This window comes from Ovis canadensis, chromosome 18, assembly GCF_042477335.2.
Source record: "Ovis canadensis isolate MfBH-ARS-UI-01 breed Bighorn chromosome 18, ARS-UI_OviCan_v2, whole genome shotgun sequence".
NCBI classification, from domain to species: domain Eukaryota; kingdom Metazoa; phylum Chordata; class Mammalia; order Artiodactyla; family Bovidae; genus Ovis; species Ovis canadensis.
This window is the reverse complement of record NC_091262.1, coordinates 36,801,138-36,815,322: the sequence shown is the minus strand read 5'-3', so window position 1 is coordinate 36,815,322 and position 14,185 is coordinate 36,801,138. Positions and strand designations below refer to the sequence as shown.

Here is a 14,185-nt window from a genome sequence, read left to right as displayed (position 1 = left end):
TGTGTGTATTCTTCCTTATAGTGAAAGAGAACTTGCTTCCCTGGAACTTTCAGCCTTCAAAAGCAGTGGATGGTGAGTCTCCATCCTCTGCTACAGAAGAGCTCTTCTTGAGATTTCTCAAACCAGCTGGTACCCTCAATTGTCCCAGCTGTCTCGGGAATGTTTCCTCTCTGCGCCAGAGGGATGGTACGGGGAGGGAGATGGGAGGGGGTTCAGGATGGGGAACACGTGTACGCCCGTGGCAGATTCATGTTGATGTGTGGCAGAATACAATATTGTAAAGTAATTAGCCTCCAATTAAAATAAATAAATTTAAGTTTAAAAAAATAAAATGTAGCATCCAGAGTATAACATTGCTATCTGAGAACAATACAGACCACACAGTGTCCCTATTCTCCAGGTTTCTTTTGATGAAATCTAAGTTTCCATATCCCTTTATTCCCTCCCTTTCCCTTCCTCCCTTCCTTCCTCCATCCCTCCCTGCCTTTCTTTCCCCTTTCTTCTTACCTTTTCCAGTCACATCATTTCTTGGATCTCATTATGGAGGCAGTATTGCATAATGGTTAAAAGTTGTATGACTCTGGTTGAGTCATAGCCTTCTTAGCCTTTCTAAAACTCATCGAAAAATAGAAATAACTTTACTCCAACAGTATTTAAATAAAATATCATCTAAATAGACTGTATCACACAGCATCTCAGTAAAGGTAATAAGTGACTGTCTCAATCTCTCTCTCACTCAATGTCACTCAGTTGTGTCCTATTCTTTGTGACCCCAAGGACTGTAGCCTGCCAGGCTCCTCTGTCCATGGGATTCTCCAGGCAATAATAGTGGAGTGGGTAGCCATTCCCTTTTCCAGGGGATCTTCTGGACCCAGGGATTGAACTTGGGTCTCCTGCATTGGAGACAGATTCTTTACTCTCTGAACCACCAGGGAAGCCAGAATGTCTCAATAAGTATAAGCTAGCTATTGTTCTTCAAAATAATGTCTTTTTTTCTCCAAACAATGACAGGAGAGCCAGCTCTCTCCCATCTTAACTTAGGCAAGACTTAACATTAATGGCTACTGAATTTCCTTTTGTTGGTTTTGGCCCAGAATACCAGCCTGCTGATATCTGTTTGAACCCTGATCCTGTCACCCCTTTGACAAGTCACTTCTCTCAGCTTTGCAGTTTCCATGCTCCACCCAAGTCTCTGATACACATGCTAGACACAGCTCCCTCATCTTACAGAATTCCACATGAAGATTTCTGCTTTTTTACAATAGTAAGCAGACCCTAATGCCAAGTAAGCAGCCAACTAATCAAACTTGGAATCTGTGAACACAGTTTAACATTACAATAAAAATATGAAACAAAAACCAATCACCATCATCAAGCATTAGGAGGCAGGAAGACTGGTGGGGAGGGAAAAAGCCAGCCATCAGGAGGAACTGTATCAGAGATGCTGGGGTGGGGTCTGTATTCTTGGGCTGCACGTTGGTGGTGAGTCTCCTGAGAGAAGAGGTATTTAGCAGCCTCACTTTGGTCAGCTCCAGCTCTGAAATCTAGTGACAGTAAAGTATGTTTGACTGATATTATTTGACCTGAGGGTCACCCTGAAGAGGCAACTTCTGTTTGTAAGTTGGGTACCACTATTCCACATTCCTTCTTCTCAGACATCCCCATGAGCTGTCTGAAAAATGATTAAGTGATTAATTAAATTCCTTGTTATTAACATTTTATAAGGTAAGTTGTTATCTGAATCCTTTGTTGTTGTTGTTGTTGTTGTTCAGTCACTAAGTCGTGTCTGACTCTTTGAGACCCCATGGAATGCAGCATGCCAGGCTTCCCTGTCCTTCACTGTCTCCCAGAGCTTGGTCAAGTTCATGTCCATTGAGTCAATGATGCCATATGCTAACCATCTCATCCTCTGCCACCCTCTTCTCCTCTTGCCTACAATCTTTCCCAGCATCAGGGTCTTTTCAAATGAGTCAGCTCTTCGCATCAGGTAGCCAAAGTACTGGAGTTTCAGCTTCAGCATCAGTCCTTCCAATGAATATTCAGGGTTGATTTCCTTTAGGTTGGCTGGTCTGATCTTCTTGCAGTTCAAGGGTCTCTCAAGAGTCTTCTTCTCCAGCAACAGAATCTGCAACATCAATTCTTTGGCATTCAGCCTTCTTTATGGACCAACCCTCATATCCACACATGAACCCTATCCCTAGACTTTACCCCTAAGTCTGAGTCAACCAACATCATGTCACTCAGTGACCCTGTTCTGGGCCAGACTCTGAAATGTGCACAAAGAAAAAGCTGAAGAATCTGGTCCTGCACAAAGCAGCTACCATGTTTGTAGAGAGTGAGCATCCTTGTCATAGTTGGTGTTGCCATTTTAATTGCTAAGTTGTGTCCACCTTTTTGCAACCCCATGGACTGTAGCCCAACAGGCTCCTCTGTCCATGGGACTCTCCAGGCAAGAATACTAGGGTGGGTTGCCATTTTCTTTTCCAGGGGATCTTCCCAGGTCAGGGACTGAACCCATGTCTCCCACATTGGCATGTGGATTCTTTACCACTGAGTCACCAGGGAGGCCCATCCTTGCCAATACCTTTCCTATATTGCTTCTAACATTCTCAACAAACCCCTGAGGTGGATATTACCAATCCTCATTTTATAGATGTACACCTGCAGCTTCCAGAACCATATGCTCAAAATGTGGGGGAGCCTGCGCAGAACTCCTTCCTGCCTGACCCACATGAAGCCTGCTTCTATTCCCAGATGCTCCTTGCCTGCCCTTCTGGACCAGGAATCCAATCAAAAGAAGCAGCAACTTATCACCACTCCCAGTTGGCATTTCACGTCTTGGATCAAACAGATCTGCTGTTGCGATTCACTTGACCACAACATTCCTTCCATATCTCAATGAAGTCTTCTTGCTTTCCTCCCCCTCTCTATGTTGTAAGCCTATTAAAAAAACAGAGACATCACTTTGCAGACAAAGATCCATATAGTCAAAGCTATGGTTTTTCTAGTAGTCCTGTACGGATGTGAGAGTTGGACCATAAAAAAGACTGAGTGTCGGAGAATTGATGCTTTCAAATTGTGGTGCTGGAGAAGACACTTGAGAATCCCTTGGACTGCAAGAAGATCAGACCAGCCAACCTAAAGGAAATCAACCCTGAATATTCATTGGAAGGACTGATGCTTAAGCTGAAGCTCCAATACTTCGGCCACCTGATTCTGAAGAACTGACTCACTGGAAAAGGTCCTGATGCTGGGAAAAATTGAAAGCAAAAGAAGAGGGTGAGATGGTTAGATGGCATCACTGACTTGATGGACATGAATCTGAGCAAACTGCAGGAGATAGTGAAGGACAGGGAATCCTGGTGTGCTGCAGTCCACGGGGTCACAAGGAGTCAGACACAACTTAGCAACTGAACAACAACAAAATGTTGCAAGCAGAGCTCCACTTACATTTTTCCAAAATATTTGATTTTATCTACATTATTCCATGAGGAAAGCCTGCCTTCTTTAACTTTTTATTTTGTACTGGAGTATAGCTGGTTAACAAGGTTGTGATAGTTTAAGGTGGACAGCAAAGGGACTCAGCGATACAGATACATGTATCCGTTCTCCCCTGAACTCCCCTCCCATCCAGGCTGCCACATAACACTAAGCAGAGTTCCCTGTGCTATAGAGTAGGTCCTTGCTGGTTATCCATTTTAAATACAGCAGTGTGTACATGTCCATCCCAAACGCCCTAACGATCCTTTCCCCCCATTCCTTCCCCCAGCAACCATAAGTTTGTTCTCTAAGTCTGTGAGTCTCTTTTTGTTTTAAAGTTCATTTGTAGCATTTCTTAGGAATATTCTTGACTAATGTTCACAGCCAAGATGCATTTGTTAATTCTGTCATACACACATATACAAAGGGCTTGCAATGTTCAAGGTTCAGTGAGGATGAGGATCAGGTCCTCAAGACAGTGAGTAGCAGGTGAGATCAGAATCAGCCCTCAGTCACTGAGAGCCATAGACACAAGGGACCAGAGCAAGTAGATGCTGAAACGGAAACAGTTTCCACCTTGGTTACTTTCCAGTTCGTTGTTCAGTCACTCAGTCGTGTCTGAGTCTTTGCAGCCCCATGGAATGTAACCTGCCAGGGCCTCTGTCCATGGAATTCCCCAGGCAAGAATACTGCAGTGGGTTGCCATTTCCTTCTCCAGGGAATACACTAATTCTGCTGGGAGCACTGGGCTAACCCTCGAATGTCCCCATCAACTTCTCCGATGTAGTGGGATTGCAAGTGTGTTCTTATTTTTGACTCAAATCTATTTTCTAATTATAATGGAATTACAACACTTTCTATTTTCTTCCTTTTGCTTATTTATATCTTCCAGTTTTATATAATGAACATGTATACCTTATGCAATAAAACACCCAATAAAAGTTATTTTTCTTAAGGGGGAATAAAAACACTAAAGGGCAACCTGTGAAAACATCCAGAGTTGCAACATGTTGTGCTGTTTGGTTAAAACTATCAAGCTTCAAGATCTTTTAGGAAATCCTATTTTCCTAACTAAAGTTTTACCTAGGGAATATTCTGGAAGAAAATTTTTAAAAAGTATATTGTTTACTCATTATATAATAGGACCAGTTAAAGCCAAGAATATTGTAGGAATAAGTGTGCTTACAATCTCATAAAGGCTTGAGGACTTCTTGCCTCCCTTGCATCCCCATGCATAAATCAAATCATAAAACATTTCCCTGACAAGTTCTTAAATCTGTGACTTATAATGAATAGTACAGTTCAACTAGTCTTACAAAAACGTTAGTAATTAAACACAGATTTCACATATAAGGTCGCTTATTGCAAATGCTACATTAACAACTCCATATTAAAAACAACTCAAAATAAAATAGGTTCCACTGGGATACAAGTGCCCAGACATCAAGTAAATGTTCATTCCAGTGTTACCACAAAGGTTATTTTAGGAGATGACAAACGGCTCAGATTTTTGTTAACAGTAAATACAGTTTTCCAGGTCAATACTACCTTAAGATCTTTAACAACAATTTCTTAATATGAATTTAGGGTAAATGTCACTCAAGCTGTCACAGTGATTCAATAATTCAGTTCAGCTAGAATACCTAAAATACCAACATATTGAAAGCTGTATGCTAGGCATACGCCTCTGTCTTCTCGATTCATTCTACGCTGCACTGCTCCACTCCAGTGGTCAGTGACCCCTTTCCTAACCAAATGGCACCCCACTCCAGTACTCTTGCCTGGAAAATCCCATGGATGGAGGAGCCTGGTAGGCTACAGTCCATGTGGTCGCAAAGAGTTGGGCACAACTGAGCAACTTCACTTCCACTTTCACTTTCCTAACCAATGTGTTACCTATTATTTTGTCATTGTTCTTCAGTTGCCAAGTTGTGTCCAACTCTTTACTGCCCCATAGACTAGCTCTCCAGGCTCCTCTGTCCATGGGATTTCCCAGGAAAGAATACTGGAATGGGTTTCCATCTCCTTCTCCAAGGGATCTTCCCAATTCAGGGATCGAACTGATGTCTCCTGCATTGGTAGGTGGATTCTTTACCACTGCACCACTAGGGAAGCCCACCTACCTTCTGAAAACTGAAAACCCTTCACTGATCCCTCGGGACACCTGTTCTGTACCTCCAGACTCTCCATGACCTGCTCTGTCTCATCCTTCAGCTCTAGTTCCTGCAGATCAGACTCATACCACATCCCATATTCCAAGCACACCATATTTCCCATGATTGCCCAAACACATTCATCAAGTCCTGCTTACTTTTGCAACCCCCCCCCCAAAAAAACACCAAGACACTCCTCTTGGAGCAGCTCTATTTGCAGGTGACCAGTGAGTGAAGATCTAGGACCAACCAGCCCTCTTTCCCTAAAGCTGAGGTCAGTATAGTTTGGGAGAGCTTCTGAGCAAGCCTCTTGCTTCTTGATTTTTCCTGCCATCCTATCACTACCTAGGAGGCTGGCCCCAAGTCTAGAATTCCTCACCTCACTGAGTCTCCTTCCCTAGTTAGCCAGGCATAGACCGACCTGGTTATGTACTCCAGTTACCATCACTCTCAACTTCCTGGTATAGAGGTTGATGCAGCCTATTGTTCCAGTCAATCCTAAAGGAAATCAACCCTGAATATTCCTTGGAAGGAACTATGCTGAAGCTGAAGCTCCAATACATTGGCCACTGATGCGAAGACCTGACTCAGTGGAAAAGACCCTGATGTTGGGAGAGATGGAGGGCAAGAGGAGAAGTGGGCGACAGAGGATGAGAAGGTTGGATGGCATCACTGACTCAATGGACATGAGTTTGAGCAAACTCTTGAGACAGTGAAGGACACAGAAGCCTGGCATGCTGTAGTCCATGGGGTCACAAAGAGTAGGACACGACTGAGCGACTGAACAACAACAATTATTCTAGTAAAAGAAAAAAATCTCCAACAAATGCTATGAAGAGGTCCCAAATTATGGCAACCACAGCTTCTCTGTGTCAGGATGAAGGAAAACTAACTAAACCCTTCCAGAATTCTGAGAGTGAGGCAGGCCTTTCATATACAGCAACTTAGTCCAGCATGTTAGGTCCCAGTGGGAAAGAGGGCAGATTCAGATGGGGATAATTTGAGGAGCGATTTATTTTTTATACATATTTTATTTTTAAAACTGATTTATTTGGCTGCCTGGTCTTAGTTGCAGCATGTAGGATCTAGTTCCCTGTTGTTTTGTTGTTTAGTTGCTAAGCTGTGTCCAGCTCTTTGTGACCCCATAGACTGTAGCCTGCCAGGATCCTCTGTCCATGGGATTTCCCAGGCAAGACTACTAGAGCAGGTTGCCATTCCCTTCTCCAAGGGATCTTCCTGACCCAAGGATCGAACCCGTGTCTCCTGCATGACCAGGGATTAAACCCGGGTCCCCTGCATCGGCAACATGGAGTTTTAGCCAGTGGACCACCAGGGAAGTCCCTTGAGGAGCATTTTAAAAACACACTTTGCATACAGCATAAATTAACACAACATTATATATCAGCTGTACTCCAATCAATAAAAGAAAAGCTTAAACACACTCTACTCAGATGAGACAAGGTACAGGGAAACCTCAGGGCTGGTACAGTACCCGGTAAGACAGTCCACATTATCTGCCTGGGCCGTGCTTGCAAGACGGGGTAAAGGCAGGCAGGGGCTACATGTAAAGGGGCTGGTGGATAGAAACTAAGGCCTTTGCTCAAGAATTACAAAGGACTTCCCTGGCAGTCCACTGATTGAGACTTCACCTTCCCGTGCAGGGGGATGCAGGTTCAGTTCCTGGTGAGGGAACTAAGATACCACATGCCTCACGGCCCAAAAACCAAAACATAAAACAGAAGCAATACTGTCACAAATTCAATAAAGGCTTTAAAAATGGTCCTCATCATACAAAAAAAAATCTCGGAAAAAAAAAAAAAAAAGAATTACAGCCCACAGCAACCTCATAAAGTGAGAGCTGGGCAAACAAACACACTTCTCTCCTCCCTCCAGCCACTCCTCTGCAGTGCTCACTACTGGCCAAACCCAACCGGGAGCCAGAGGGCCTGGGGAGACTACTGATGCAGTCCGCACAGGTCAGCCTGCCGGGGTGGGCGGGGTATGCAGCACAGGGTGGGGAGCAGTGAAGAGTGGATCTGGAGGACCACGGGAAGCTTTCCAGCCCAGTAATTTATTGACTCACTGGAATATTTTTAAGCAGAGGAGTGACTTCGGTAAATTGTATTTTGGAAAAATTACTCTGGCAGGAGTGTGGGGAAGGACTGAAGGAGGAGAGCCTCACTTAAGTGCAGAGCTGGAAGGGCCACTTCATAAGAGCAGACAGGAAACAAGAGCCCAGGCTAGACACTGCCAGTGTCTGAAAGAGGAGGGCATAGACGTGAGGGGCTTTGTTGTTCATTCGGAGTTTTTCATTGAGACAGAATTGACGTGTTAACGTTACATTACGTTAGTTTCAGATGTACAACATTGTTGTCATTGTTCAGTTGCTCAGTTGTGTCTGACTCTTTGTGATCCCATGGACTGCAGCATGCCAGGCTTCCCTGTCCTCCACTTGCTTGCTGCAGCTTGCTTAAGTTCAAGTTCATTGAGTCAGTGATGCCATCTAACCATCTCATCCTCTGCCGCCCCATCTCCTTTTTGCCTTCAATCTTTCTCAGCACCAGGGTCTTTTCCAATGAGTCAGCTCTTTGTATTAGGCAGACCAAGTATTGGAGCTTCAAATTTAGCATAGTATAACATCAGTTCAATCACTCAGTCGTGTCTGACTCTTTGTGACCCCATGAACCGCAACACGCCAGGCCTCCTTGTCCATCACCAACTCCCGGAGTTTACCCAAACTCGTGTCCATTGAGTTGGTGATGCCATCCAACCATCTCATCCTCTGTCATCCCCTTCTCGTCCTGCCTTCAATCTTTCCAATGATTTGCTATTTGCACTCATTGAGAAATGATCACCATAATAAGTCTAGTTAACATCATAACCATACATAGTTATAATTTTTTTTCTATGTGAGAAAAACTTTTTTCTTAACTTAATTAATTTAATTATTTTTGGCTCCACTGGGTCTTCACTGCTGCGTGTGGGCTTTCTCTAGCTGCAGAGAGAAGGCATTGCCCTTCATTTTGGTGTGCAGGCTTTTCTCTTGTTGTAGAGCACAGGCTCCAGGGAACATGAGCTCCAGTACTTGTGGCACACGGGTTTAGCTGCACCACTGCACCTGAAATCTTCCTAGACCAAGAATCGAACCCATGTCCCCTGCATTGGCAGGTGGATTCTTAACCACTGGACCATCAGGGAAGTCCAGGAATACTTTTAAGATCTATTCTTTCAGACATGAAGTTTTAGGGGGCTAGAACAGTGAAGGGGATCAAACCTGTGTCTCCTGCATTGGCAGGCAGATTCTTAACCACTGGACCATCAGGGAAGTCCAGGAAAACTTTAAGATCTGTGCTTATAGACATGAAGAGCTAGAACCAGCGGGACCTGGTAGTTGACCAGATGCAGGGAGAAAGAAGACCCTAGGATGACTCTTGGGCTTCCAGATGAAATGACTTGTGGGAGACGCTCATCTCATTCAGCTTCAAAAGCATCGTCAATGCCATCCCTGAGGTGAGATGCTCAGTGGCCTTAGGTACTGCATTCAAGCAGTACCTAGATTACAGCTAAGATAAAGAGAGCAAATTGGGGTCCCAGGAGGAATCTGGCCTGTGGGTCGGATTCATCTAACCATAATTGTGTAGCTTACCACCAAAAAAAGGAATTATTTATAATGTTTAAAAATATGGAGATTTCACATAAAAATCTACATTTCTGACTTCTCAGGAAAAGGAAAGAGAAAATCAGTACAGGACTCACATCCCAACATGGTAATAATTCAAACAAAGCATGGCCACAGAGTTTGTAAGGGGCATGTGCCCTTTAATTTGTCCCCATTCAGCCACTACAAGGATTCACACTATTTGCCTTGTCCCCAGGGTTGCAACTGGGAGTTTGCCAGTAATGAATGACTGTCGGTGTGAAGGTAATCAGTTGACATGTGTGTTTGTAACTGATTTCAGATTCTTCAGTCTTGCTACAGAACATGTTTTAGTGAGTAAAAAATACACACACAAATAACTTAAAAATGGGCTTCTCAGGTGGCGCTAGTGGTAAAGAATCCGCCTGCCAACGCAGAAGACACAGGAGACACAGGTTCGATCCCCTGTCAGGAATATCCCCTTGGAGATGGAAATGGCAACCCACTCCAGTATTCTTGCCTGGAAAATCTCGTTGATAGAGGAGTCTGGTGGGCCACAGTCATGGGACTTCAAAGAGTCGGACATAACTGAGCACAGCTTAAAACAAAAGAAGAATGCTTTGTTGTCTTCATTGGAGACAGAGTCCAGCAATGTGCTCAAGTTCAAAAAGTAGAGTTTAAGAAGTTATTCCATGGTGCTTAATGTCTAAACTCTACTCTCCTTAAATCCCTGGACTTTGTCCCTGGAGTACTTCACTAATATAATGTATTAGTGTATTTAAGAACCTCAAATAAAAATTCCCAAAGTACAGACATATCATATTCTGGAATTCACCTGTGCTATCAATAACACAGGACATCATGGTCCCCAGAGAGCCCACACCAGGAATTACACAGACCACCTCTCCACAGCACCCCTACACAATCCCATGCTAAGGATGGGAACATCTAGGCTATTTTTGCCATGAGTGCAATGTTCCTGGCTACTACACAAGTCAGAAAACAATCATAGCCTCCAACTGTAGCAAGAGACATAAATATAAGTGACCCCATACAATAGGGTTTGGTTTAGTTTTGACTGTATTTTTTGGTTAAAAAGAAATTCCTAAATACAAAGCTACTTTATAGGAAGAAAGATTTGATAGATATTATTGACAATACTTTGGTAAGCTGGGGGAGAGTGGATACATGTCTATGTATGGCTGAGTCCCTTTGCTGTTCACCTGAAACTGTCACAATATTGTTAATTGGCTATATCCTAATACAAAATGTTTTCGGTGTTAAAAACAAATAAATAGAAATCAAATTCTTAAAAAAAGATTCTGGAAGGGGAAGAAATAGATAATATTTTGGGAAGTCATCCCGAAGCACATACGGCACAACAACAGGTAAGACTGAACAGAGAGCAAAAGCAAGCCGAATATAAAAGCCTGATGGAGAGAAATGGCGGGCTAGGTGACCAGCTATCCACAGAGAACAACTAGAAAAGCAAAACTATCCTCCATAAATGAAATCAAGACATTTTCAGGCAAACAAAAACAGAGAGAATTCACCACTGGCAGATCAGTCCTGAAGGAAATATGAAAAGGTGTGTTTAGAGGACTTCCTTGGCAGTTAAGATTCCACCTTTCAAGCTGGGGATGCAGGTTTGATCCCTGGTGGAGGAACTGAGATCCCACATGCTGAGGGGCCACTAAGCCCTTGTGCTGCAACTACTGAGCCTGCCAGCCTCAACTACCGAGAAGCCCGCAACAAAGATCCCACGTGCCGCAACTAAGACCCAATGCAGACATAAATAGATATATTTTTAAAGGTGTTTTTAGGATAAAGGAAACTTGGAGATATGGAAAGAAATGTATAGCAAAAATTAAAATGGTAAAGAAGAATGTGGGTCATTATAAATAAAGAGCAACTATATAAAATGGCAATTATTGTGGCTTATGGCATTTAAAATATCTCTATGGCATTAACATATCTGATAACAATGTCATATGAATCAGAAGCTTGATAAATAACATTAAAGTATCCTAAGACCCTTGTATTTCCTAGGAAGAGGATAAAAGGGCTAATTAATACTTGACTTTGATGAATCAAGAATATATGCTTTGCTAAATGTAGAATTACCATATGATCCAGCAATCCTACTCCCAGGCATATACTCGGACAAAACTATAATTCAAAAAGATACATGCCCCCATATGTTCATAGCAGCACTCTTCACAACAGCCAAAACATAGAAACAACCTAGGTGTCCATCGACAGATGAAAGGATAAAGAAGATGTGGTACGTATATGCCATGGAATATTACTTGGCCACAAAAACGATTGAAATAATGCCATCTGCAGCAACACAGACACAACTAGAGATTAACATACTAGGTGAAGTCAGGAAAAGAAAGACAAATAACATATGGTATCACTTACATATGGAATCCAAACTGTGGCACAAATGAACCCATCTATGGAACAGAAACAGACTCACAGACATAGAGAACAGACTCAGGGTTGCCATGGGGGAGATGTGGAGGAGGGAAGGACTGGAAGTTTGGGAGTAGCAGATGCAACCTTATATATATGTTAGTATTGTTGTTTTTATTCAGTTGCCCAATTGTGTCCGATTCTTTGTGACCCCAAGAACCACAGCACACCAGGCCTCTCTGTCCCTCACTACCTCCTTGAGTTTGCTCAAACTCAAGTCCATTGAGTCAGTGATGCCATCCAAACATCTCATCCTCTGTCATCCCCTTCTCCTCTTGTCCTCAATCTTTCCCAGCATCAGGGTCTTTTCCAGTGAGTTAGCTCTTTGCATCAGGTGGCCAAAGTGTTGAAGCTTCAGCTTTAGCATCAATCCTTCCAATGAATATTCAGGGTTGATTCCCTTTAGGATTGACATTAGTATATATACAATAAAAATTGGAAAGCGAGTGGAGGAGACTTGCAAGAAGTCAAGTAATATTGACTAAAAATTAAACATGAAATTTTAAAACATAATAATCCACCCTACCAATGTTTTTCATAGTCTTTTGTCATATTCTAAGAGATATCTTTGAGGAAATAACTTATTATTATTCTGTGAAGGAACTTTCATCCCAAGTTTGGCAAATCCTTCAATTTCACATTTCCTTATCATCTATTAAATTCACAAAATTTTGGATTCATGTCAATGTATGGCAAAACCAATACAGTATTGTAAAGTAAAATAAAGTAAAAATTAAAATTAAAAAAATCTTTAAACATAAAAAATTTATATAAAATGGCATACATCATGTGATGGCACTGTTATAGAATTATGTAGATTTATTTATCCTATTCAAACTCCTATTTACACATGTGTTTGAAAATGTCTAGAAATGCTATTTACAAAGTATGAGCATTATTATTTATTCTAGAAAGGATAAAGAAGATGTTAAAAGTCAAGTTATTTCTAGAAAATGGAATATAGGGTGATTTGTAGTTTTCTATACAGTTGGAGTTTAAAATAACAAAATATAATCTTAGTGTTAATTATTCTGATAAACAAATAAATCCAACCTGCATTCAAAGAAGTCATTCCACTGTGGCTTCAAAACCCAAGGCAATTCAGGATCTCCCTAATGAATGCTTGCCAAGAAGCCTTCATTGGAGGCTGGCATTCCTGTGAGCAATACTTATGGAAACTGCCTCAGGGCATCTAGAGGCTGCGTGAACAAGGCACACAGTCCAAGGCTTCCAGCCTCAAACATCTCAACATATATTCTAGAAATGAGACAGGCTGGGACCTATGACCCTTTTGCGGCAGTGCTGCAGTGCTTGTACCTGAGCGAACGTCTCTTCAAGTAACAAAATGCAAAGAAACTATAACAGATTAAAAATAACTGGGTGTATGCACAGCTGTGGAAAATTAAGGACCACAAGATGCAACAAGACCAAAAAACCCCTACTGCCGTTTCTGAAGATCTTCGAGCAAAAGCAGGGTATTGAGCATGCCCCCTGCACACAGCATCACCTAAGGGGTGGGCAGACCTCCTAAGCCACCCCTCCAGCCCAACGGTGGACATACCCCTACCCTCACCGCATAAAAGGAACCAGCTTTCTGGGGAGGGAGCAAGTGAACACGTTAATTGTTTTTGCTATTTCCTACAGCTACAGGAGCCCCAACAAATTCTTGCTTGAATTTCTTTTCTGGTTTCTAGTCAATTTCTATTGATTGGGGAAGGCCAAGAACCCTGGTCAATATCGGTTGGTATCAGAAGGATACTTCTTAATTGATTAGTTTTGTCCTCTGGGGCATTTGGCAATGGAGACGTTTTTGGTTGTTGCAACTAGAACAAGAATGTTTTGACTAGCATCTAATGGACAAAGTCCGGGGATGCTGCTAAACACCCTCCACTGTACAGGACAGCGCCATCTCCCCTGCTCCCAGCAAAGAATTGTCTGACCCAAAAGTCAACAGCGGCAAGAATTAGAAACCCATTCAAGAAGGATGCATGTCCATATGACCCAGATGCTTTACTCTGATAATGACTTATGTTGGTTAAAGTGAAAAAAAATTCTAAACAAACTTAACAAGTAAGCATCATTAATGCCCTCAACCTTCAGCTAAGTCTTAACAATGCAAAATGCTTACTTTCACTCCCCACACTGGAACAAAATAATACCCTGCATATGTATAACACTTCTCACCATTTTAAAGCAGGTTCATGAAGATTATATACTTTCTTGCCCTACATTAAGAACCGCAGAATCATCGTAAGAAGCTCTTAATTTCAACATACCTCAAACCATATTCAAAGCCTTCAAATTTGACAATCCACAGTAGACTGTTCTTTCCAAGGAAAAAAATAAGCATAGACTTTCATGTTTAATGATATCGAGTTTTTAAAAAATTCCTTTTTGACTTCTCTCAGTGATTTACTTCCATCCATGGTTAGCCATT

General features: G+C 42.3%; 1 protein-coding gene across 5 annotated transcripts in view; it reads right to left on the bottom strand.

The window, feature by feature from the left end:
• ADAMTSL3 (ADAMTS like 3) overlaps positions 1-14,185 on the bottom strand; it is a 387,010-nt gene that overhangs the window by 270,999 nt on the left and 101,826 nt on the right. The window lies entirely within an intron of this gene.